General features: G+C 36.6%; 1 long non-coding RNA gene across 1 annotated transcript; it reads right to left on the bottom strand.

Moving 5' to 3' along the window:
- Positions 1 to 18,116: 18,116 nt before the first annotated feature.
- LOC118912797 (uncharacterized) lies at positions 18,117 to 26,547 on the bottom strand. Its single transcript, XR_005024915.2, has 4 exons — positions 26,037 to 26,547; positions 20,798 to 20,861; positions 19,888 to 19,978; positions 18,117 to 19,150 (listed from the first exon to the last, which is right to left on the bottom strand). It is a non-coding gene; the product is annotated as an uncharacterized LOC118912797 (long non-coding RNA).
- Positions 26,548 to 26,953: the final 406 nt, after the last annotated feature.

The raw sequence follows: 26,953 nt of genomic DNA, 5'->3' as shown, positions 1-26,953 counted from the left end.
TTCCTTGCCTGCCAGATGTCTGTCCCACCTTTTTCTTTAAAAATACTGAATTTTGTTTGATGAACCCCAGGCTAAGCCATAATAGGTCCAAACTGTTAAGGTAATCCTATTCCACCCGGGTATGAACAGAATTGGAGACATGAGGAGGTTGGCTTGGGTGGTGGTGGGCTTCTGAGAATAATTTTTCTTGTTGATTACAGTAAAGAAGCAAATGATGAAAGGCCCTTTAATTCCTGCCTACCTCTTTCCTTCAACTTCGGACATTATAACATGAGGATTTAATGCATGGATATGTAGCAACTATTTTGTGACATGAAGCAAACAGTCTGAGGATGGAAGCTGGCATGCTAAGAGTGATGTGGAAGGATGGAAAGATTCTATGTGACACTATCATGAAGGTACTGAGTCAATCTTGGAACTATTTTTCTCTGCACTTTTTGTTAATAAAAAAGTATAGTCTTCCTTTTCCTTGCATTTAAAACATTCTAATACATGGCCTCTCCCAACTTCTCACTGAAATACCAGTGATGACACAAGAAAAGTACTAGGAACTCATTCTAAAACCAAAACAGCAGCAATAAAAAGCCCTTATCATTACTCTTTTCCCTTTATTAAAAATAGCACAAATTTGCAAGATGTCCCTTTGGTGCTGGTAAAAGAGGAAACCAATCAAAATCAAGCAGAGATTAGCTCCCAAATGTTGGCTTTATCTTTTATTGGGAGCAAGAGGACTCATTACTCCTATTTTCAGGAATAAAATCAACTAGCAGAAGTTTCTTCCATGTCCTGCTTTTTGTCACTGAGGCCAATTACAGTGACAGAAGAGTCAGTATTGGTAGCTTTGCCAATGTGCTCTCCTGCTTTTGTCACCATAAAAGTTTATTAATTGAAAACTTATCCAGGAAGACACCATGATATTTCAGGGGCTTAGGCCCATTTCCTGAATGATGACTCAAGGCTCTTAACATCAAGACATGTTGAGGGAAGATAGGTCATGGTAATATAAATCACATTTGCTATCATAAAAGACAGTATCATTGGTTTAAACATCCGGTGTTCAAGAAGCACCATCATTCCTTTATATAAATACCCAAACCACAGTGATAAACATGCCCATTGTATTATTATGTCACTTGAATCCACAAAGCTAGTTTGGAACAGAAAGCCGTTTTGTTTTCTGCCACGTGAATTCTCTTACGAGCCTTATAATTGTAATTTAAAATGTTGATTTTTAAAAAGCAATTTCATCAAATGTGTTTACTCATATGCATCATTCCAAAAACAGAATGTAGTAAAAAACATATAACAAAACTAGATAACCCTATCATAGAGATCCATTGGAAAGAGGAGCATTTTAAAGAGTTCAAATGTGTGTGTGTGTGTATGTGTGTGTGTGTGTGTGCATAACATTCAGGAAATATTGTCATTTATTCATTAAATAAACCATTAGTAACTAACTAAACTTAGTAATGTGTATATACATGTCTGTAGTGTTAAACTAGATGAGAAAAATAAGTCAGGAAAGCAATATGGGAATCAGATCCTATACTGAGTTAACTTCAAAAAAGTGTGAACTTCTGGATCCACAGAAAGCATTCCCATTTTTCTCTATGGATGCATATGCATTTACATAAAATCATCTCCCCAGTACTCAAACCAGTCAGGCTCCTACTTTTGGTTTTATTCGACAGCAGTGGTGTAACAGATTTGATTCTGAGACCTCAAGGTGTCTATAGTCAATTACATTCCTACCCTTTCCTTCTCCCCCTGTGCAAAGTGTCTAGGACTGTGAACCTGTAGACACTAAGAAATATTTAACTGATATAACCCATCAGGATGCTCAATGGCCAGGACCCAAGAGCCTCCAAAAACCACTCCAGGCCTATTTAGGAAGATGGAATGAGGAGGGTAGGGAAAGGGGGAGTTAGGCAAAAGCTCTTTCATTAGCGTTAAAAAACTATGTACATGCTTTATTTGGGAACATGAATGCTAACTGAATTTTTTATGGTATTAAGGGGCTATGGCAAATACTTCAGTATAACAATATTAATGTGGCTACATTTTTTAAAAAGCCCTTATAATTTAGAGATACGGACTAAAATTAATTAAGTGAATTCATGTGAAATGAATGATATCTGAAATTTGCTTCAAAATGATACTAGAAGGGGGAAGTGAGAGGATATTTAAATAAGGTGAAGGCTAATATCCAGAATATATAAAGAACTCATACAACTCAACACCAAAAAAAAAATCTGATTAAAAAAATGGGCAGAGAATCTGAATAGACTTTCTCCAAAGAAGACATGCAGATGAGTAACAGACATATGAAAATATGCTAAACATTACAAATGATCAGGCAAATGCAAATCAAAACCACAATGAGATATCACCTCAACTAGTCAGAATGGCTAATACCAACAAGACAAGAAATAACAAATGTTGGCAAGGATGTGAAGAAAAAGAAACCCTTTAACACTGCTGGTGGGATTGCAAATTGGTGCAGCCACTGTGGAAAACTGTATGGATGTATCTCAAAAAAACTAAAAACAGAAATACCAAAGGGACCCAATAATTCCACTTCTGGGAATTTACCTGAAGAAAACAAAATCACTAATCCAGAAAGTTATAATGCTCTCCTATGTTTATTACAATGATATTTACAATAGCCAAGATATGGAAGCAACCTAAGTGTTCTTTGACAGATAAATGGATAAAGAAGAGGTAGTGCATATATACAATGGAATATTACTCAGCCATAAAAAAGAAAGAAATTTTGCCATTTGGGACAATATGTGTGGTCCTAGAAGGTATTATGCTAATTAAAGTAAGTTAGGCAGAGAAAGACAAATACCATATGATTTTACTTGTATGTGAAATCTAATAAAACAAATGAGCAGACAAACAGAAATAGACTCATAAACAGAGAATGTAAACTTATAAGCAGGGAAACTGGTAGTTGTCATAATGGACGGGATTGAGGATGGGCAAAAGAGATGAAGGGGTTAAGAGGTACAAACTTGTGATTATAAAATAAGTCACATAGATGAAAGTACAGCATAGGGAATATAGTCAATATTGTAGTATCTTAGTTTGATAAGAGATGGTAACTACACATAAATATTTAACAAGGTTGGTCATAGCTGATCATTATTGCTGAGTATGGTTACATGGATATGTGGCAGTTCATTATGTTATTTTGTCTACTTTCAAAACATCTTTGTAAGGGAAATCTTGACTGATTTTCACAAATTTAACACACCTGTGTAACTAGTACTCAGATGAAGAAACAAAGTATTGGCAGAACCTCAGAAGACCCCACTTCTGTCCCCTTTAGTGCTAATACTCCCACTTTCTCACAGTTTATATCCATCCTAGCATCTCACCTCATATCTTTGTCTACTTATGTAATTTATATACATAGAATATTCCTTTGTGCTTTGGTTTTTCATCAATATTAGGTTGAGATATTTGGGAATTATTTTATGTACTTGTAAATCACTCATTCATATTATTGCATATATTCCAAAATATGAATATACCACCATTTACTCATCCATTCTATTGTTTGACATTTGGAATTTTCAGGTTTTTGTTGTTACAAATAGTGTCACTGAAATTTCTATCTCATGTCCTTTGGCAAACATACATGTTCAGTTGTTGAGTATATATCTAGAATTACTATAGGTTATAGGGTGTGTATTTATTCAGTGATAGGAGATGCCACTAAACTGTTTTCCAAAGGTATTATACTAATTTATATTCATACTTGCATTAAAGAAGTGTTCCAGTTTCACCACATCTTTGCCAACACTTGGTATTTTCCATCTTTTTCATTTTTTAAATTTTTGGCAGGAGTATTATGGGATCACAATGTGGTTTAAATGTGTAATTTCCTGATGACAATGAAGTTGAGCATTTAATATAGATGTACTGGCTATTTGGATATCATCTTTTGTGATGTACATGTTAAAATATTTTATCAAATTTTTTGGCATATTTATGTTTTTCTTATTGATTTGTAAGGGTTCTTTATATGTTCTGACTAAGAGTCTTTTTCAGGTATATGTAAGATAATATCTTCTTCCACTTTGTCTTTATACACTCTGAGTGGCGTCTTTTCATATATACAGGTTCTTAATTTTAATGTAGTCCACTTTATCAACTTTTTCCTTTATCTTAAATGCTTTGTACTATTTTAAACAATTTTTGCCTATTCCAAGTGATGAAGATGACTTCTTACATTTATTTCTGAAAGATTTGATGTTTTAACTGCCACATATAAATTTATGATGTACAGGGAATTGATTCTTATCCATGGTGTGAGATGGGCAAAGTACATTTGTCCCTCATATGAACATCTCATTAACCAAGCACTGTTATTAAAAGCTGATATTACTTGTGTACTTCTAAGTCAGCTTTGTCATAAAGCAGGTGCCTAAACAGCTGTAGGTTTGTTTTTGGAATATCTATTCAGCCACTCTCTTCAGTTTGCCTGTGTTTGCACCAATGAAACACTGTGTTAATGCTGTTGACGGAATTTTAATGTCATTGTCTGGTAACCCCAATATATGGACTATTTATGGGTCAACTCTCTGTCTAGTAATTATTGATTATAAGTGAGATAAAATGAACCATTAAGGACCATATTGGCTCTACCGTAGAAGAACCATAAAAGCTCTAGTTGATGTAATTTCCCACCAGAGAGGTTTCCAATTTCCTTTCTTAGGAAGAGAGGGAGAAAGGATGAACATCTAAAAAGTTCAGTCAAGGATTGTGCTGAGTCAGAGCTGGACTGCAGTTTTAATAAGACCCGTTGTAGGTCTGATTCATATTTATTTTAAATCCTTTCTGGGATTTTAATTGAGATGTTTTTGGTGCTAGCCTCTTTAATCTTGAAACACTGAAGGAGATTGGCTTCTGCCTTCAGATGATCTTTGTAGATCCTCACATAGCTTTACATTTTATCAAAGAGCTTGAGGAATATTGGCTGTCATTTTTAGGCAGTGAAACTTCCCAGGACCCCACTCTGCCTTTTTGAGGTGCTTTGCATTCCTCCTGAGCCTCCTGTGTAGACCTAGAACTCAGAAAATGGCCCATGGGGAAATTTCCCAAGCAGTGGGACTCCTGAAGTCCCCAATTTAATACTCCAGACCCATATAAACTCCCAAAGTTATGCTGATCTCTTTCTTTTTATAAAACCCCTCTGTGAATTCTAAAGTCTGTCTTCAGCCCATGCTCAGAATTTTCAAATACTCCCAGAGGAAAACATCTGGCTGTCATAGTTTACTTTGGAATGGATTTATCTCTCTGTAATTTCAGTTCATTTCATCCTGTTGCTTCAACTACTCAGTGATACCTTTAAAAACTCAATTTGCATAATTTATCTGACTTTTCCTAGTTGTTTCAGTAAGAAGGTTAGTCTACTGTTATTACATACTAACCACATCTCTATTCCATCTACTTCTCAGAATGTGTACAGTTTCCCATAATAAAGTGCAAGAACAACAACAGAAGTGTCTACAGAAGAGACATGCTAAGTCCACATATGTTAGGAGTGTTCTCATGAAGAAGGTCTGAATAATGTGACTGGGGGTGATATCTAGTGCTTCATTCAGATAGTTACTGGGAATGACCTTCTCTTTCACTAGAAGCATTAGTGGAGAACCAGTCGGTGGAACAGAAGCTGAATTTCAGTATCCTTGTTTAAGAATCTTTCCTTCCTAGGGCAAGAAACCAGAAAAAAAATTGATGGTATTGTTGGGGGGGGTTACATTTATTTTCCTCACTTCTTGTTCCTGTTGCAACAAATAATCCATTTATCGACTTTCACTGGGTACACATAATCAACCAATTTCTAGTGCACTTAAGGAATAAAAACATATAATATTGTAATATAATAGTATCCAGACCACATTTCTTCAATAATACAGATCATTGGGTCAAATGGATCAAAAATACAATTTCAACAGTATTCTCCTGGGCTACCGTATGAGTGACCCATCAAGAAAGCAAATTAGCAAGTAAAAGTTCTTTCTGAACTCTCAGACTGCAGATCACCTGGCCTCTCCCCAAAGTACCCATTTGATAATCATTCGAGAGCATCTGTGTGTAGAAATCACCTTTGTTCCTTCTGGCAATATCAGCGTGTGTTTGTCCTTAGTCTTCCAGAGTTCCTAACAGAGTAAGCATCCTCCTCTATGAAGATTTTCCACATTGAAATATAATTATTTTAGAATAGGAACATAAACTTGCTTTATAGCTTCAAGAAACTTGCTTACAATATTTTGGCCTAATATCAGCATCTTATCCTTTTTAATTTAGATCATTTTCTTGGCCAGATAAGCTAAAATCAAAATAGCATTTGTGTACTTCTTGCTGAAACAAATGTCAGTTTGTATTTATAGCTTTTATCCCCTATATTTATAATGCATAAATAGTTATGACTGGACTTCCCACTGTTCTAAGTTTTAATTCTTTAATATAGAGAGCCTTCCAACTTTGTTATTCTTCAGCATTGAATATTCTAGGCCTCTCATCTTTCCATATAAACTTTTTAACCAGTTTTCCTTTGGCCACAAAATGGCTTGCTGGGATTTTAATTACATTTAATCTATAGATCTAGTGGAGAATATTGATATCTTAACAATATTGAATCTTCCGGTCCATAAACAATTGTCCCATTTATTTATATTTCCTTTGATTTCCTTTATTGGAGTTTTGTAGTTTTCCACATATAATCCAGTACATGTTTTATTAGATTTATACCTAAGTATTTCATTTTTTTGGTGCTATTGTAAATGGTATTTATTTTTAATTTCAAGTTCCAGTTATGTATTTCTGATATTTATGGAAGCCATTATATTAGTATATTAACATTGAATTGTGCAATCTTTTATAATTGCTTATTAGTTCTAGGTGGGTATTTTTGTGGATCACTTGAAATTTCCTACATAGACAGTCATGAACTCTGTGAACAGTTTTACTTCTCCCTTACCTGCCTGTATACCTTTTATTTCCTTTCCTTGTCTTATTATTCTAGCTGGGACTTCCACTACAGTATTGAATAAGGGTCAATGTCAATAGAGGGTACATCTTTGCCTTGTTCCTGATCTTTGGGGAGAATATCTAGTTCATTTTTATGAGAAAACATACTTTGTATGATACCTATTCTTTTAAATTTTTTAAGGTGTACTTTATGGCCAGAGTGTGATCTGTCATGGTGAGTGAATCTTGTGAATTTAAGAAGAATGAAAATTCTGATTGTATTTGATGGAGAATTAGTAATGTCAGGTAGATCAAGTTGATTGATAGGGATGTTCAGTTCAACTATATCCGTATTGATTTTCTGCCTCTTGATCTACCAGTTACTAAGAGGGGTGTTGAAGTCTCCAACTATAATAGTGAACTTGTCTATTTTTCCTTTCAGTTATATCAGGTTTGCCTCACATATTTTGATACTCTGCTATTAGATACATAGACATTAAGGAGTGTTATGTCTTCTTAGAAAATTGACTCCTTATCATTATGTAATGCTTCTATTTATCCTTGGTAATTGCATTGTTCTAAACTCTACTTTGTTTGCTTTTAGATTTACTTTAAATCTATTTGAGTCTTCATATTTAAAGCGAATTTCATATTGATAACGTATAATTGGGTCTTGTTATTTTTTCTTAATCCACTCTGATAATCACTGTCTAAATTGATGTACTGAGACCATTTACATTTAAAGTGATGATTGATAAGTCAGATCAATATCTACTATGTTTCTACTGTTTTCTGTTAATTGTTTTTTTCTCTTTTTATCCCTGTATTAGTTTCCTAAGGTTATCATAACAAATTGTAACAGAATGGTTGGCTTAAAACAACAGAAATGTATTCGTTCACAGTTCAGGAGGCCACAAATCCAAAATCAAGGTGTCAACATTGTTGGTGCCTTCTGGAGGGAGAAACCTTCCCATGCTCTCTCCTAACTTCTGGTGGTTTTCCAACAATCCTTGGTGTTCATTGGCTTGTAGGTTATCACTTTAATCTCTGCCTGCATTTTCACAATGCCTTCTTCTCTGTGTGTCTCTGTGTCCTCTGATCTTCTTAGTGACATCAGTCTTTGGATTTAGGACCCACCATAAATCCAGGATGAATTCATCTGGAGATCTCTAACTAATCACATCTGCAATGACCCTATTTACAAATAAGGTCACATTCTGAGGTTCTAGGTTGACATGAATTTTGGGGAGACACTATTCAAACCACTACAGTCCTCCTACCACCCCCAAATTTATATCCATTTCATGTGAAAATTCATTTATCCAATCCCAACATCCTGAAAAGTCTTAAACCATGCCTGCATCAACTCTAAATAAACTTTTATCTTCTACATCAGGTATGGGTGTGACTCTGTGGTCCATCCTAGGGCTAAATTCCTCTCCATCTATAGACCTGTGAAACTGGAAATCAAGTTATCAGTTGCCAAAATGCATTGATGGGGCATTCTAGTTATGATATTACAGGTATTTTTAAGTGAAAGAAGCCTTCTTTACCATGCCTCTTAATTCTTTCTGAGCTGTCACCAGAATAGCCTTTCATGATGTAGGTCTATGTCTTATAAAGGGACAGAGGAAAAGAAGACAATTGGTTGAAAGAGCCTGAAACCAGCTGTGAGAAAGTTTTGCATATGTCATTGTAGAGCCCAGAGCAAAGACCAACCATTACAGGGGCCCCTGACTGTCAGAAAGAGCTCAGCCCTAGCTCCCTGCTCTACCAAGTCATTGCCTGGGAGGAGCTAGGGAGAGAGTGGCCTCGGTGTGAATGCTGCCAATGATACCAAAGGTGTGACAGCTGGAGACAGTCAACCAACAGGGGTTTTCTGGGTGGAAAGTCTGGGCGGTTCACTCCCATGGCTGCTACAAAGCACCCTTTCCCCTCCAGGAATCTGCTAGTTAGAGCAGAGGAGACTGAGACTAAAAAGCTTAAAGCAACTTCCAGCAGAATCCTGAACTAAGGGAATAAAAAGGGAAGTTTATTTAGGGTCTGCCAGTTATCTGCTAAAAGGAACAAGGGATTTGAAGAGTAACTTTGATTATCATGCACTAAAAGTAAGAGCAAACTGGAAGAAGACCACTTCCTACAGAAACTGAGCCCCAGCTTCTACTCAGTTCAGTCCCTGATGGGATTCAGGAGATCTAGGATCCCTAGATCCATAGCATAGATGCTTAGTAAAAGCAGATGCAAATCCTCATGGGAAGAGAATAGCATCACCCAGAGCCTCAAATTATCTACAGCTTTTATATTCAAAAATAATAAACTCACAAAGGTGAAATTTCATGTAGCCATAAATAAAGCCAAGTTAATGTAGTTTAATGCTAACACTTAACTGGCACCCAGTAGGTTATATATCCATGAACAAAACACTGTGTGTTACTTATGTCATTGTTGATTATTACCAAGAGAAAATTTATAAGCAGTTATTCAGGATTTTCTATACTTCCTAGGGAAAAAAATATAGAATTAAAATTCTAAACTTCTTCCAAGCTTTAACAAAATTGTAGTTATAGAAAGACCAATTACCTCTAAGTAGTAGTTTTGATTATTAATAGAGCTGTGTTTAACGAGCATTTTATCAAAATTAGTACAGATACTCTGGATATTTCTGTATTCATATACAGTCTGATTGAGTGAGAGTAACATTCTGCTATTCTAGTTAGGGATTTATTGAACACCTGCTTTGTGCAAGAACCTGAATGAAGCACATGTGTTCTAAAAGGAATGTAATTCCTTTGAGAAGGAAGCAGTAGCAATTGAAAGAGAAAGAGGCCAATAATAAAAAGACAAGATGCCAACGCTCTAGCCTTGACTGTTGGTATCACCTTGTGATGGGACCTTGGATAAGATGCATCAGCAGCCTGGCCCTCCATTTAGTGATCTGTGGAATGGGGTGATTGCAGTATATGACATTATGTTCTTCAGATGAATCACAAAACATGATTCCTTAAAGCAAGTGGGCCACAGGAGAGGGCTTTGTAACATCTGGGGAGTGGAAAGGCAGCTTGAACTTGGAGGCTCTCCCTCTCTCCACCAGAAAGAGCATACAGCTTGCTTTGTGTTCATTATAAAGAATGACTTGTAGATAAGCAAAATTAAACAAAGACATTTGTTGTTCTAAAGATCATTTTATTTTAAGCAACCAAGTACCATTACTGTGAACCTTACTAAAAGCTATTTTAACTCAGAATACTTCAGTATCAAATATGTGGGGTTTTCCCTCACACCAAACAATTCTCCAACTCTCCAGATGCCAACTGGCTGTCCTGTTAAGCCAAATCACTTCTGATAATAATTACTTGGAGTTGGCATAGACCCCAAGTATATGGGTATAAGGGCTCAGTTGCTTAAGATGTCAGTCACAAGCAGTGGGTCCCTGGGCCACCCCCATTACTTTCCAACTTTTACAAATAAGGGGCTCCCATGACCCCCCATGTTCAGTAATTTGCTAGAATGGCTCACACAACTCAGGAAAACAGTTTTCTTGCTATTACCAATTTATTTAATGGATGCCCAGGGCAAGAAATAGGGGCAGAGGGCAGGGGTCAGACAGGGTGCAGGGCTTCCATACCCTATCCCAGTAGGCCAGCCTCCCAGGCACCAGGATGTGTTCACCAACCTGAAAGTTCTCTGAACCTTGCCTTGTAGGGGTTTTGCTGGATGTTTCATTATGTAGGCATGATGGATTAAATCACTGACCATTGATTAATGAATAGCTCAATTGCCAGTCTCCTGCCCAAATCAAGAGGTGGTGGGTAAAGCTGAAAGTTACAACCCTCTAACGTACCTTGGTCTTTCTGGTGACCAGCTCCCAACTTGAAGCTATCTAGGGGCCTACAAAAAGTCACCTTATGAAAATTTCTGTCATTTAAAGAGATTGAAATTAAGATTAAGAAATTCCAAAGGATTAAGCTCTGAATCAGGAATCAGGCCAAAGACCAAATATTAGAAGAAAAGCTGCTCCTGTAACCCCTAATACTCAGGAAATTTTAAGAATTTTAGAAACTTTATGTGAGGAACCAGGGACAAAAATCAAATACATATTTCTTATTATGGTACACATTCATTTAAACTTTGAAATAGCTATTTTATAACAAATAGTTTGAATATGTCCTAATGAATTTTGCCTGGGCTGGTACTTTTGGCTTTATAATTTTACTTACAATTTATTATTTCCTAGAATAGGAATAGTCAATAGGTTTTTAAAGTTTTAGATGATAAAAATGTATTGTCATAATTTCTTTCCCACAGAGAATTCTGGTAGTGTTTTAGGTGAGTGAGAGTCTAATGGAAAAACAGAGCTTAAAATCAATATTATGTTATCCTGTTGTTCTTAACAATTTATCACTTGAGAAAGGTGAAAAACCCTTGGCAAAACAAAAAGCTAAACAAAACCCTGAGTGTTTTTGGATAATCTTCACTTCATTTTCATTTACTGTAATAAATTAAATTCCTTGGGATTTTGAGCTTATATTTCAGATTAAAAAAGACTTGTGTTCTTAATTACATGTTTTGGAAAATTCAGTAAGAAGTTTACAATGGATTAAAGATGGTGGCATGAAAGGTGAGACAGAGACCTCCTCCTAAAATCACATATAATATGAAAATATAATTTAATACAACTAATCCTGAAAGAGTAACAGGAAAGAAGGCTACACCAGACTGCACACACCTAGAGAAAAGAACAGATCTCATGGAACATGGTAATATACCAAAGCTGTGAGCTGGTGGGGCCCAAGCTGTTCCCCAAACCCAGCTCACCTGTGGGAGGAAGAGAAACAGAGCGGGGAAGGAGTGGAGGCTGGGACTGCTGAACACATAGCCATGGAGATCTGCTCTGAGAGCATGAACCTACATTGCATGGTGCTCTTGTGATTGAGTGGGGTTGGAAAGCTAAGACAGGCAGAATATCTGGAGAGATGGACATTCCAGCTCTTGTGGAAACAGGGATTCATATCTGGCTGATCTGGGTGGGCAGGCTGAGAGACTTCCTAAAAGTGAGAGGGCTTCTAAAGGGGCAAAGATTGCACAGAGCTTACTGCTCAAGAGAAAGGACAGGTAGACAAAATTGTCTGGGTGCACTCTGCCCAGCAGGTTGGGAGCTTAAACGATCTTCACATGCTCCATCCCCCTGGCTGGCTACCCAGCTCCAAGGACCCCCACTGTGATACGCAGCCTGCTGTGTCTTTCTCCTGGCTAGCCTTCATCTGGCTCAGGCTCACAAACCAGCAACCCCTGCCTTCATGTCAGGCCAGCCAGAGGGAAGCCTGCCTATGGCAGCTACAAACACAAACCATAGAGGCTTACACCTGTGTGTTCAGCCCACTGGTTCTGGCAATGGAGACGGGCATAGCAGCCAGGAAGCAGGAAATAGCTCTTTCCTCCAGGAAAGCACCAACACCACTCCTCTGCAACCCCCAACACTGCTCAAGGGGCTGAGCAGCTCCAGAGAGTAGAGCCTCTGGGCAGTAGAGGGCACCACAGACAAATTATGAATTGTCAAAGGAACCTGGTTCAAAGCAAAATTATGAATATACCTGAGAAAGATTCAAATGAAATCGACCTCATGAATCTTCCTGAAAGAAATTTCAAAATAAAAATCATTAACATGCTCATGGAGTTACAGAAAAATATTCAAGAACTCAGGAATGAATTTAGGACGGAGATCCAACTGTTGAAGAACACAATGGAGGGTATTAAAAGCAGATTAAATAAGGTGGGGGTGATGATAAATGAAATAGAAATTAGGGAGGAGGAGTACAAAGAAGCTGAGGCACAGAGAAAAAAGGATCTCTAAGAAAGAACACTGAGAGAACTGTGTGACCAATTCAAACAGAAAAATATTTCTATTATAGGGGTACCAGAAAAAGAACAGAGAGAAAAAGAGATAGAAAGTGTCCTTGAGGAAGTAATTGCTGAAAACTTCTCCTGGGGAAGAAGATAGTCTCTCAGGCCATGGAGGTACACAGATCTCCCAACACAAGGGACCCAAGGAGGACAATACCAAAACATATAATAATTAAATGACAAAGATGAAGGATAAGGACACACTATTAAAAGCAGCCAGAAAGAGAAATAAGATCACATACAAAGGAAAACCCATCAGGCTATCATCAGACTTCTCAGCAGAAACCTTACAGGCCAGAAAGGAGTGGCATGATATATTTAATGCAAAGAAGCAGAAGGGCCTTGAACCAATAATACTTTATCCAGCAAGATTATCATTTTAATTTGAAGGAGGGATTAAATAATTTCCAGATAAGCAAAAGCTGAGAGAATTTAGTTCCCACAAACCATCTCTACAATGTATTTTGGAGGGACTGCTATAGATGGAAGTGTTTCTAATGTTAAATAGCTGTCACCAAACGTAATAAAAAGGGATAGACAATGGATACAGAATATGATACCTAGTATATAAAGAGTGGAGGAGGAAGAAAAGGAGGGGAAAAAAACACCTTTAGATTGTGTTTGTAATAGCATACTAAGTGAGTTAAGTTAAGACTCTTAGATAGTAAGGAAGTTACCATTGAACCATTGGTAACCATGAATCTAAGCCCTGCAATGGCAATAAGTATATACCTATCGATAATCACCCTAAATGTAAATGGTCTGAATGTACTAACCAAAAGACATAGAGTCACTGAATGGATAAAAAAACAATACTCGGCTATATGCTGCCTACAGGAGACTCACTTCAAAATCAAAGATTTACACAGACTGAAAGTGAAGGGATGGAAAAAAGATATTTCATGCAAACAATAGGGAGAAAAAAGTAGGAGTTGCAGTACTTGTATCAGACAAAATAGACTTCAAAACAAAGAAAGTCACAAGAGACAAAGAAGGACATTATATAATGATAAAGGGATCAGTCCAACAAGAGGATATATCCATTATAAATATCTATGCACCCAACACAGGAGTACATATGTGAAACAAATACTAACAGAATTAGGAGGGAAAACAGAATGTAATGCATTCATTCTAGGAGATTTCAACATTCTACTCACTCCAAAGGCAGATCAACCAGACAGTAAATAAGTAAGGAGACAGAGGCATTGAACAACACATTAGAACAGATGGACCTAACAGACATCTACAGAACTCTCCACCCTAAAGCAGCAGGATATACATTCTTCTCAAGTGCACATGGAACATTTTCCAGAATAGACCACATACTAGGCCACAAAAAGAGCCTCAGTAAATTCAAAAAGATTAAAATTGTACCAACCAAATTCCCAGATCACAAGGGTATAAAAGTAGAAATAAATTGTACAAAGAAAACAAAAAGGTTCACAAACACATGGAGGCTTAACAACATGCTCCTAAATAATCAATGAATCAATGACCAAATTAAAACAGAGATCAAGCAATATATGGAGACAAATGAAAACAATAGCACAATGCCCCAACTTCTGTGGGATGCAGTGAAGGCAGTTCTAAGAGGGAAGTATAAAGGCCTATTTAAAGAAGGAAGAACAATCCCAAATGTATAGTCTAAATTCACAATTATTGAAACTGGAAAATGAAGAACAAATGAGGCCCAAAGTCAGCAGAAGGAGGGACATAATAAAGATCAGAGAAGAAATAAATAAAATTGAGAAAAATAAAACAATATAAAAAATCAATGAAACCAAGAACTGGTTCTTTGAGAAAATAAACAACATAGGTAAACCCCTAGCCAGACATATTAAGAAAAAAAAATCTACACACATAAACAGAATCAGAAAGGAGAAAGGAAAAATCATGATGGACACCACATACATACAAAGAATTATTAGAGAATACTATGAAATCTATATGCTAACAAACTGTTTAACCTAGAAGAAATGGACAACTTTCTAAAAATATACAACCTTCCAAGACTGACCCTGGAAGAAACAGGAAATCTAAACAGACCAGTTACCAGCAATGAAATTGAATCAGGAATCAAAAAACTACCCAAGAAAAAAAACCCCATACTAGAAGGCTTCACCACTGAATTTTACCAGACATTTAGAGAAGACATAATACCCATTCTCCTTAAAGTTTTCCAAAAAATAGGAGAGGAGAGAATACTTCCAAATGCATTCTATGAAGCCAGCATCACTCTAATACCAAAACCAGTCAAAGACACCACAAAAAAAGAAAATTACAGACCAATATCCCTGATGAACATAGATACAAAAAATACTCAACAAAATATCAGCAAACTGAATTAAAAAATACTTCAAGAGGATCATATACCATGATCAAGTGGGATTCATCCCAAGGACACAAGGCTGATACAACATTCAAAAATCCATCAACATCATGCACCACATCAACAAAAAGGACAAAAACCACATTATCATTTCCATAGATGCTGAAAACTCATTTGACAAAATTCAACATCCATTCATGATAAAAACTCTCAACAAAATGGGTATAGAGGGCAAGTACCTCAACATAATAAAGGCCATATATGACAAACCCACAGACAGCATCATACTTAACAGTGAGAAGCTGAAAACTTTTCCTCTAAGATTGGGAACAAGGATTCCCACTATCCCTGCTTTTATTCAACATAGAACTGGAGGTCCTAGCCATGGCAATCAGACAACACAAAGGCATAAAAGGCATCCAGATTGGTAAGGAAGAAGTCAAACTGTCACTGTTTGCAGATGCCATGATATTGTACATAAAAACCCTTAAGAACCCACTCTTTAAACTACTAGAACTAATATCTGAATTCAGCAAAGTTGCAGGATACAAAATTAATACACAGAAATATGTTGCATTCCTTCCTATACACTAATGATCAACTAGCAGAAAGAGAAATCAGGAAAACAATTCCCTTCACAATTGCATCAAAAAGAATAAAATACCTAGGAATAAACCTAACCAAGGAATGAAAGACCTATACCCTGAAAACAAAAGACACTCCTAAAAGAAATTAAAGAGGATACTAATAAATGGAAATTCATCCCATGCTCTTGGGTAGGAAGAATTAATATTGTTAAAATGGCCATCCTGCCTAGAGCAATCAACAGATTCAATGCAATCCCTATCAAAATACTGACAACATTCTTCAACAAACTGTAACAAATAGTTCTAAAATTCATATGGAACCACAAAAGACCCTGAAAATCCAAAGCAATCCTGAGAATAAAGCAGGGGGGATCTTGCTTCCCAACTTCAAGGTCTACTATAAAGCCACAGTAACCAAGACAATTTGGTACTGGCACAAGAACAGACCCACAGACCTGTGGAACAGAATAGAGAGTCTAGATATTAACCCAAGCATATATGGTCAACTAATATACAATAAAGGATCCATGGATATGCAATGGGAAAATGACAACCTCTTCAACAGCTGGTGTTGGCAAAATTGGACAGCTACATGTAAGAGAATGAAACTGGATTACACTCTAACTCCATACACAAAAGTAAACTTGAAATGGATCAAAGACCTGAATGTAAGTCAAGAAACCATAAAACTCTTAGAAGAAAATATCAGCAAAACTCTCTTGAATATAAAATGAACAACTTTTTCATGAACATATCTCCATGGGCAAGGCAAACAAAAGCAAAAATGAACAATTGGGACTATATCAAACTAAAAAGCTTCCATACAGCAAAGGAGACCATCAGTAGAACAAAAAGGCATCCTACAGTATGTGAGAATACATTCATAAATGACAGACCTGATAAGGGGTTGACATCCAAAATATACAAAGAGCTCATGCACCCCAACAAACAAAAAGCAAATAACCCAATTTAAAAAATGGGCAGAGGATCTGAACAGACACTTCTCCAAAGAAGAAATTCAGATGGGCAACAGACACATGAAAAGATACTCCACATCACTAATCATCAGGGAAATGCAAATTAAAACCACAATAAGGTATCACTTCACACCAGTTAGGATGGCCAACATCCAAAAGACAAACAACAACAAATGTTGGTGAGGATGTGGAGAAAGGGGAACCCTCCTACACTGCTAGTGGGAATGTAAATTAGTTCAACCTTTGTGGAAAGCAATATTGAGTTTCCTTAAGAAACTCAAAATAGAAATACTATTTGACCCAGGATTTCCACTCCTAGGAATTTACCCTAAGAATGCAGGAGCCTAGTTTGAAAAAGATATATGCACCCCTATGTTTATTGCAGCACTATTTACAATAGCCAAGAAATGGAAACAACCTAAGTGTCCATCAGTAGATGAATTGATAAAGAAGATGTGGTACATATACACAATAGAATATTATTCAGCCATAAGAAGAAAACAAATCCTACCATTTGCAACAACATGGTTGGAGCTAGAGGGTATTATGCTCAGTGAAATAAGCCAGGCTGAGAAAGACAAGTATCAAATGATTTCACTCATCTGTGGAGAATAAGAACAAAGAAAAAACTGAAGAAAGAAAACAGCAGCAGACTCACAGAACCCAAGAATGGACTAAAAGTAACCAAGGGAAAGGATCTGGGGAGGATGGGTGGGAAGGGAGGGACAAGGGGGAAAAAAGGGCATTATGATTAGCACACATAATGTGGGGGTGGGACACGAGGAACGCAGCATAGCAACCACAGTGTTGTTCATGTAAGTGTATATTAATGATCACAAAAAAAATAAAAATAAGGTTTCAGTAGCATCTTCAGTACTCATTCCTTGGAGAGAACTAACCCTCTTCTATGGTGTGAGGGCACACTTCATTGTTATAATGTTACTATCACTATATTTTTTAAGGTATTTTGATATACCTTTAACTCTTTAATAATTTTATATTTGGGATGCCAGTGTGTGGGCAGAAAGGATTAGCCTGACAAGCTGTCATAGAGTTCCCAGGATGTCTTAGGTTGGTGATGGGCCGGGTCCTTCCCGGAGGCTCCAGGATGTCAGCCTTGACTTCCTGCAGCTGAACAGTGGTTGGAAGCAGAAGCTGAGTGACAAGGACCGGAGGTGGTGTTAGAGGTTTGAACAAAATAATTTTTGCTTTGTTTTGTTGGATTTAAGTTCTAAACGAGGATTTTAGTATTTCTCTAGGAAAGGACAAAATTGAAACATACAAAATCCCATAAATTGGTGAAATGATGATTTATAAATAAGAAATAGTCAGGAATCCAAGTGAAGATTCTAAGCTGCTTGGGCTTGTATAGTAGGGTCTCTCATAAAAATATACATTCTTGATTATGCCTTTTTCACCTCTTTTAAGTATAATTCTTTGTGAAAACTTTAAACTGATTTCCTTGGGCTTTGGGGAAACAAGAGAAAGGACTTCTGCTCTGGGATTAGTAGTTTAAAGAAGGGACAGTGAATTTGGGGTGACCACACCTAGAAGGCACTCTGGGAATCATGAAACAGTCTCCTGGGGTGGGTATGAAACAGCAGAGGGCATGATGCCAGTCGGCCCCTGTGACTGCCACGTTCCATCCAGACTCTCCAGGGCCCTGGCCTGTCAAACTGCAAAAGCACTTCAGCTGGTTAAGAAATGTCTCATCTTACAGCATTAAAGGATACTTACTGAGAGTGTTTTTTATGAAAGTAAATATGTTTTCTTCAAAAATACTGAAATATGATTTAACAAATTGATAAAGGGATTTTTGCTTCTGGTGTCTTAGGAGGCCTGATTTACCTCAAATGACAAAATGTACCGACAATGGCTCACAATGGCACAATTACTCCTATTAGTTGGGATTAGTCAAATCATTGTTGAGGATCTATCTCAACCCACCTTGAGAAATCTCTTCTCCCTCCTTTATTATTGCTGTTGAACTCTAAGGGGGAATGCTTTTCTATTTCACCACTGCATCAGCTTCCAATTAGTGTTGCTGTCCCTCCCCCTACCCATCCCCTGGTTTCTACATTATTAGTACTGGGCAGGGTTGAGCTTTTCTTCAGCACTTTTGTGCATAAGAAACCTCAATTCACCATGAGAAGCTTAATAATATTAAAATTGTGCTCTGAGAGCACTTTTCATTTTCCAGATGCTTAATGCTGCCCATCAGGGTGCTCATAGATGAAGATGAGGAAGCTTTTAAAGCCCATTAGCTTTCCAATACCATTTTCCCTTCTTTCTTGGATTCACATCATTTTTACACTGTTTTCTTCTGGGAATGGCACCAGTAACAGGGGAATCGACTCTTAGATGAGTTCCTGAAATTAAGGCCATTAGAAAGATTTTTCTCTTAAGTCCACCTTGATCTCAGGTCCAACTATTTACAGAAATCTCAATTTAGGCTTTCCTTAATTGATACAATTTCTGCCAATTTTTAGTTAGAAATTTGACACCTTATCTAGTAATTGAGTCATGTAAGTTATGTTAGAAAGCACTGAGAATAAAATTTTGTGTTTGTGTCTTGCAAAAGTTAAAACTATAGGACACAGCATTTAAGAATATCATAATGAAGGAAATAGGTTTATATTTTAATTATAACTAAAAATTTTAAAAATCTGAATCAAATAATTTGTTGTGATTTCCACATGTCCTTCATACTCCTATATTATACTACTGCTTGTGTACAGAGGTCATATAGTCATGCCAAATAGCTGACAGATGTTAGGTTCAGTATTAGACAGAATAGGAAGGTATTATATTGCCCTTGGAAAATGAACTACATCTAACTTACACTATGGTGACTCTAACATATGTGAAGAACTTTAGATTTTTTGGAAGATGTATTTTTTAAAAATATATATATATACTAGTTAATTCAAACCAAGGGATAAAATGAAAAACTTTAGGAAGGAGCTCTCTATTTATCCTATAATGCCAAGACTTCTCTCCTTTTTTTAACCTAGAGTTTTCCTACCTTTTTGATGTATTCTGCTTCTGTACCATAACAGAAAGAGCACCAATGTGAGAATCAGCCAATTTTGATTTTCATACAGACCATCCATATGATTTTGGTAGGTTATGTAATCTCTGAGTCAGGATCTTCTCTCCAGGGGATTTGGAGTGATTATATTCATCTAATAGTTGCACTGTAAGTATAACATAGAGGAATATTTAAAGCATGTATTAATAGGTAGCTGTTCTTATTATATTTATTGCCTAAAATATTGTACTTGTTTTAAAATATTTATAGACTTGAATTACAGACCTTTGACACCATTCAATTTTCTCACTATATAGTAAGTAAATATTACTAAGTTAATTTAGTAACTGGTATCACCAAAACTGTTTCTGAAATATTTTGTTCCTAAGGTACCACAAATTTACACTACAAGTACCACAATTTATACTAATTTACAGGTTGCATCCCTAACAGATCCATACAAATCACATCCCAAATGCTTATTCAGTATATTCCCATAGAAAATTCAGTACAAATTGTGGTTAATATTTAGGATAGGTCATATGAAACTATATCACTCATAAAATAGCTGAAATCATATGAAATTATCTATATGGACCAACACTCTTAATCAGTAGAGCACTGGGTTACTCTGAGCATGAGTCCCTTTGTGGCTCAGCTAAACGCTGCTGATCAGTGTAACTCCGTGGGCTCTGCTATGCTCCTCGCGCCTGTGAGTGCATTAAAGGGCTACAGAGAAAATGTGAGGAGAGAACAGAGAACAACAACATAATTTCCACAAAACACCAACAGAAAGAAATTCGGTGACCTTTGAGGAAGGATCTGAGCAAAAGTAGCACTAATTAGAGAGAATTATATTTTACATTCATGTTTAATGGAATATTATCCCACCTTAAAAAGCAAAGAAATCTTAACACATGCTACAGTGTGGATGAATATATACTGCTCCGTGAACTATGCTGGTCACAAAAAGACAAATACTTACAGTATGGAGTCCCCAGAGTAGTCAAATTCATAGAGACAGACAGTAGAACGGTGGTTGCCAGGGTCTGTGGGGAGAGGGAGGGGGTTGTTTAATGGGTATGGAGTTTGTTTCACAAAATGAAGAGTCAGGAAATGTTATACAACATGCATGTACTTAACACTACTGTACTGTAAACTTAATGGTTAAGGTGGTAAACTTTATGTTATTTGTATATTACCACAGTTTTCAAAAAATGAATTATAGTATTCTGGAAACCACAGGTATGGGAACAATGTTTTTTGTTAGTTTTTTAATATCTGTTCCTCTAAAATGATAGAGGTATATGTAACACCATATAGCAAGGAAAGAACCAGATAATGTGATAGTTCTGCTCAAAAGTGTCCAGGGAGACTATATTATAAACAGGTCATTTATTTTGGTTATCAGCACCCTTTGAGACCCCTGAAATTATTAAATGTTCCTTTGGATGGGTTTGGGATTTACTACATAAGGCTTTCTAATGAATAAGTATATTAGTTTGCTAGGGCTGCTGAAACAAAATACCACAAACTGAGTGACTTTAAAAGCAGAATTTATTGTCTCACAGTTATGGAAGCTAGAAGTCTGAAATTAAAGTGTGGGCAGGCTTCTGTTTGTCTGCTGGCCATCTTTGGCCTTTATCATCTTCATATGGCATCTCCCTGTGTGTGTGCGTGTCTGGGTACAAATTTCCCCTTCTTATAAGAGCATCAGTCATTTTATGTTAGGGGTTGACCCAATCCAGTATGACCTCATCTTAACTAATACACCTGTAGTGACCCTGCGTTCAAATAAGGTCTCATCCTGAAGTACTGAAGGTTAAGACTTCAACATATGCATTTTGGAGAGACAAAATTCAACCCATAATGTAAGCAATGCACACAAAGAGATGAGAAAGCTTCAGGAAACTACTTAAGTCCTAGGACCTATGTAATTTTCAAAAAGTTGGTGAAGTAAAGCATTTAATACAGTAAAAATTTATTCCCAACAAAGCATATAAAATGCTAGAAATTTATTTCCAAAATTTCACTAGCTAAACACAATGCATAGGCTGTTCCTTGTGTCATTAGATGACACCACACACATACTTTTAAAGTTGGGTTGTGTACAAATGGGATTGTTTGGAAGTCTATCTGAAAAGTAAATCCACCCTCCAGATGCAATACCACACACACACACACACACACACACACACACATTCCATAGAATCAAATAATTGTCCATTCACCATCCTAGAAAAACTGTGGGAAATGTATTCTCTGGAGCTGATAAAACAGAGGGATGAGAATCAGGAAGGGTAAAAAGCACAGTTAGAGGTGAAGATAAAAGAAAAGAAAGTGGTTTGTTAAGTAAAATTTTGTATTTCAATTTTTGAGATCTTAGCTTTTTTCTCCATTGGAATCCCATACTCTGGAAGCCAGGGTTATTACCCCCAAGCAGGAGATTAGAAGATACCTGCTTTAGATTGAATTCCCTGGGAACAGACTCTGAGACAGATTTTCATGCAGAGATGTACTGAGTGCAATCATGAGATACAACTATAAGAAAGTGGAGAAGGTAGAGTTAGACAGAGATAATATGGTTGCTACTGAGGCCTCAACCAATCTTAGGGGCAGTTCTGTTGCTGGGATGTCCCTTCAGAAATTCTCCACACTAAGAAGAGTGATCAGACATTCGTGTTTATTCAACAGCCAGTCTTTATCAAGATGTCCCTCCTGAGATGGAGCATAACCTTGGATGAGGTAGTTCCCTGTGGCATAAGGCAATTCCAGTGAATACTGAAGCTATGAGCTCTTAGTAGCTGATATATCCAGCAGCTGAGGTTTGGGTGCATAGGCCCTGAAGAGAAGATGCATGACAGCATCTAGCACAGTATTTACATACCAGCTCAAAAGAAAACAATATATAGACTGATATTGGTGTTTGCCAAAAGCAAACCCAGTCACATCACTTTAGTGGTGACTCGCAGACACCAAAACCTCCAGCAGGCATTCAGCTTCAGTCAGCTTTTTAGTGCTGTATTTTTCAATACCAGTGGACAGCCAAGAATCATCAAACATTTAAGAACATTTTCTAATTCGAAAGAAGCCAAATGAACAAATTTTAAAAGTATGGCATAGAGATAAGACAGAGGGGGAGAAAGGTTAAAAAAAAAGACTAAAATTAGTATCATAAGAAAATGCATATTTTCTTATGCACATGCATAACAAAATTACCATGAGAGAAGCAAAGATATCATATCCATGAAACATGACTCTTCAGAGAAAAAAAATTCCTGAAATAATATGTAACAGATCATTTCAGAAATTTTTAAATTCTGTAGAAAGTTTAAAAAATAAGATTAAGAATGTCTTACAGAAAATAGGGAAAACAGGGAAATAGATGAAAGAGTAATAAGATAATATGACAACTGTAGGATAGCAGATATTTGGACTTTTAGAAAAAGGGAAAGAGAAAACAGAAGGGAGGAAATAAGTTAAGAAAATTTCTGAGAACAGAAAGATATACACTTGCAGATGGAAGGACTCACCAAGTGCCCAGCACAATATATAAAATTGGAGTGAAAAAAAAGATTTTCTTTTTTTTTATAGAAAAGAAAGCTTCCAAATATATATAAATATAAATATAAAGCTTCCACTTTATAGAAAAAAAGCTTCCAAAGAGAAAAGAAAAATGATTTTATGAAAAGGAAGAAAAAGTATTTTTTAAAATTAGGAGAGACTTCTCAACAACAATACTGGAAGATTGGAGATAATAGATTAATATCTTCAAAATTCTTGAAGTTTATCTTTAAACTAAGATTTCATACCCAGAACAATTATCAATTAAGTATTCTGATGGAATAAATAACAAGCTCTCAAAAGGTTACCTCATGTGTTTTCTACTTGAAAGGCTAAGAAAGGATGTGCCAAGCCATACCAAGGGAGTAAAGAGGAAAAGAAGACATGGAATCCAGGAAACAAGAAACTCATGACAGGAGGGGAGGTTAAGGTAATCACCAGGACGACAATGAAAGGGACCCTATGACAGCACTGTAGTAAGGCTAAGAAAAACCCAGACTAAAGCCCGTCAGAAAGCTCTCAGAGAAACTTACTAAAGATAAAATTGATAAAATACCTAAGGTGTTTGGACATACTTGAGAGGAGATTTATATAACTAAAGGAGAGCATAAGGTTAAATAAGTAATAAATACATAAAAGAGTTAACAAAAAAGCAAACAATAATTTCAGTAAAAATAAAACAATAAAAAAGGAAAAATGATCACTATATTTTAAAAAGTACAGCTTTCAAAAGCATTTACACAGTCATACTAATAAAATTATGATAAACTAAAGCTTTAGGAACTCTCCTCAGAGTGAAAATGAGAAAGTTTATGCTTCATCTTACATTTTCAATAGTCAGTGGAGAGCTAAAACTGAAAATCAAGAAGTATATTATTTTGACATGGAGATGCATAACAAAATTAGATAAAAATAATTAAAAGTTGTGCCTTCATGGGGTTGAAAATAGTGGTGGTATGTACAAGAGACTTTTTTTTGCTTGATTTGATTTGAACAAACTATTTGATAATTTAAAATACATACAGCTTATAAAAACAATAGGATTTTCAAAAAATATACTAGAATATCAATAGCACGATTGACCTCTGCCAAAACAATAGCCCTTTTACTAAACTAAAGTAATTCTTACTTTATATTTTGGAAGATAAATTTTTCCACCAATTTGGGGAGCCAATGGTTTGTTGTCACCCAGTTGACTTTTAAATCTAGCAAATTATCTTTATATAAAGAAGACAGGAAACAGTATACATGGGTAATTTTAAATAGAAATAATATAATAATCTGTATATAACAATGGTACTAACACAGTACCAACTGAAATATCCTGAGAAACTTGAAATGCTCAAAACATGTATCATAGATCATGCCTGTCAAATTAAGAAAATTCAGTCAACATACCTAATATTGTTTAATTCCCATGACAAATGTTTCCATCACATAGGAAGGAAGAGGGGATAAAAATAAATAATGGCTAAGCCTTAACCTGTGAACAGTGATAAGTTTTTTGCCTCCATAAATTAATATTTACAAACATTGAGGTTTTAGAGCTAAAAGAGCCTGAGAAATTACCTAGTTTAAAGCCCTCATGGAAGAATTCTAAAGCCCAAAGTAATTAGTTGACTCACCTGTATTAACTTGATGAAAGACTAATTTAAAAATAAAGCACATTTATTTTTTTTAGATATTGGGTCATTTATACAGAGATAAAAATTTCAGAGTATGTATAAAACCACAAGCAAGCTTTCATTTGGCTTATGGCTTCCCAGCACCCAACTGTAAGAAGGGGGAAGAATCCCTAGATAGAGGGGGAAGAATGGATTCTAGGCCAGTTTCAGTGCAACCCAATAGAGGAGAAAAGGATAGTGGTAGATATAGGAAAGCAGAATTTTCCCAACAACTGTAGGTTCTCAAAGAGGTGGGTTATTTTGACTTGACCAGGAGAGAAGGACAAAACTTTAATAGAGGATCATGGCAGGAGCATCAGCTGAATGAGCTGGCCCAGCCTGTTACCTCCCACCATCCCAGTGAGCTGGCACATGGGCCTTCCTTACAGACCCCCCAGGCTAGACTCCTGCCTCTTAACTGCAGTGGCAGGCCCCTAGAAAGACAGCTAATAACGTAAAAGGAGGCCAGACAGTTAAGGTCTGAAGCACTTCGTGCAAAGATAACACTGATCCTTTAAAACAATGAATGTAAAATCAATCACAACACTTTATATTTTAAACATACATCAGTGCCAAAAGTTCACAATGCTCTGTTATTGTGAATTTCCATCAGTTCACTTTATCTCAGGCTTACAGTCCTTAGTCTCAGAATCAGTCTGGTGGCCAAAGAATGTTTTCTTATAAAGAAGTTTTGGCTTAGAAGGGCCTATGATGTGTGTGTCCCAGAAACTCCACTCCAAGACATTGCCTAAAGTCAAGAGCTACTTGAAAGTAGTCAGTATTCAAATCCCAACTTTCTCATCCTAGGTTATTTGCACTTTCCACTTCATCAATTTATGTGTTCTTTACAAATGCCAAAAGTGTGAAATACCGATTCAATTCCAAGTGACAGTTCACCTTACATCTCTTCCTATCAGTTTTACAATTCCTCATAGACATCTAGCACACAGCTTTACAAAACCTCTGTGTTTCTGTCCTTTCACATCTGATGCTTACCTTGTTGATTGACGTGATACTGTTAAAGAATGATGGCTTTATTATATGGTCCTGTTAATCCTGATTCATCCACTGACCATATGGGAACCTTTCTGAACTTCAGTTTACTCATCTGTAAAATGGGATAATGATACCTAACTAACAGTGCTGTTTTAAAAATTATATGAGATTGTTAAGAGAACAGCTCATAGAGTATCCACAGTGAGTGCCCAAAAATGGTAACCCCATTTCTTATTTTCTTAGCATGACTGCCATTTGTTGATCACACTAGGCTTTCCTGCCTCTCTCTTGGAGAAAAGGGGTAAAAAACAAGGTCCCCCCCTTTTTTTATGCCTTTAATTTATTTTTCAGATTCCTCTGCAGGATTAAAAAGTCTCTTTCTCATTGCACTGCCATGCTCCGCTCTTCGTCCTCTTTCCAATGTACTCATTCTTGAAGCATTTTCTCATCTCTGGATCTAGATCATTGCAATGACCAAAAAATTTCAGAAAGCTGTGCCCACTCGCGGTTACACCAGACAGCTGAAGCGGTATTCACCAGCGAAGACTCCCCACTTGAAGGCCTGGGGCTGCGAGCCAGAACCCGGCCAGCAATAGGATGCAAGGCCACTGCGCCCTCCACAGTTCACCCGCTTGACCAGCTCCTGCCACTGGCGCCTTCTGAGGTGCATGGGTAGCCCCCCTTTTTTAATGTAGGTTTCATTGTTATTATTCAGATATGATGAGGCCAACAGATTGGAGATGATTGCCACTGAAAACTTAGTTTGTTACTCATAATTTCCCAGAGGAGGGAACATACCATGCCAGCAGGGCCACAAAGGGAAGCACCAGGTTCTTTCAGGAGGTGGGGGGTGGAGGAGTGGGCAAGAGTTTTTACTGTGGTTTCCATGGGAAGGACCAGGCAGGGCAGGATAAGCA

This window comes from Manis pentadactyla, chromosome 3 (genome assembly GCF_030020395.1).
Source record: "Manis pentadactyla isolate mManPen7 chromosome 3, mManPen7.hap1, whole genome shotgun sequence".
Classification (NCBI taxonomy): domain Eukaryota; kingdom Metazoa; phylum Chordata; class Mammalia; order Pholidota; family Manidae; genus Manis; species Manis pentadactyla.
The sequence above is the reverse complement of the archived record's forward strand: the minus strand, read 5'-3'. Positions and strand labels throughout refer to the sequence as shown.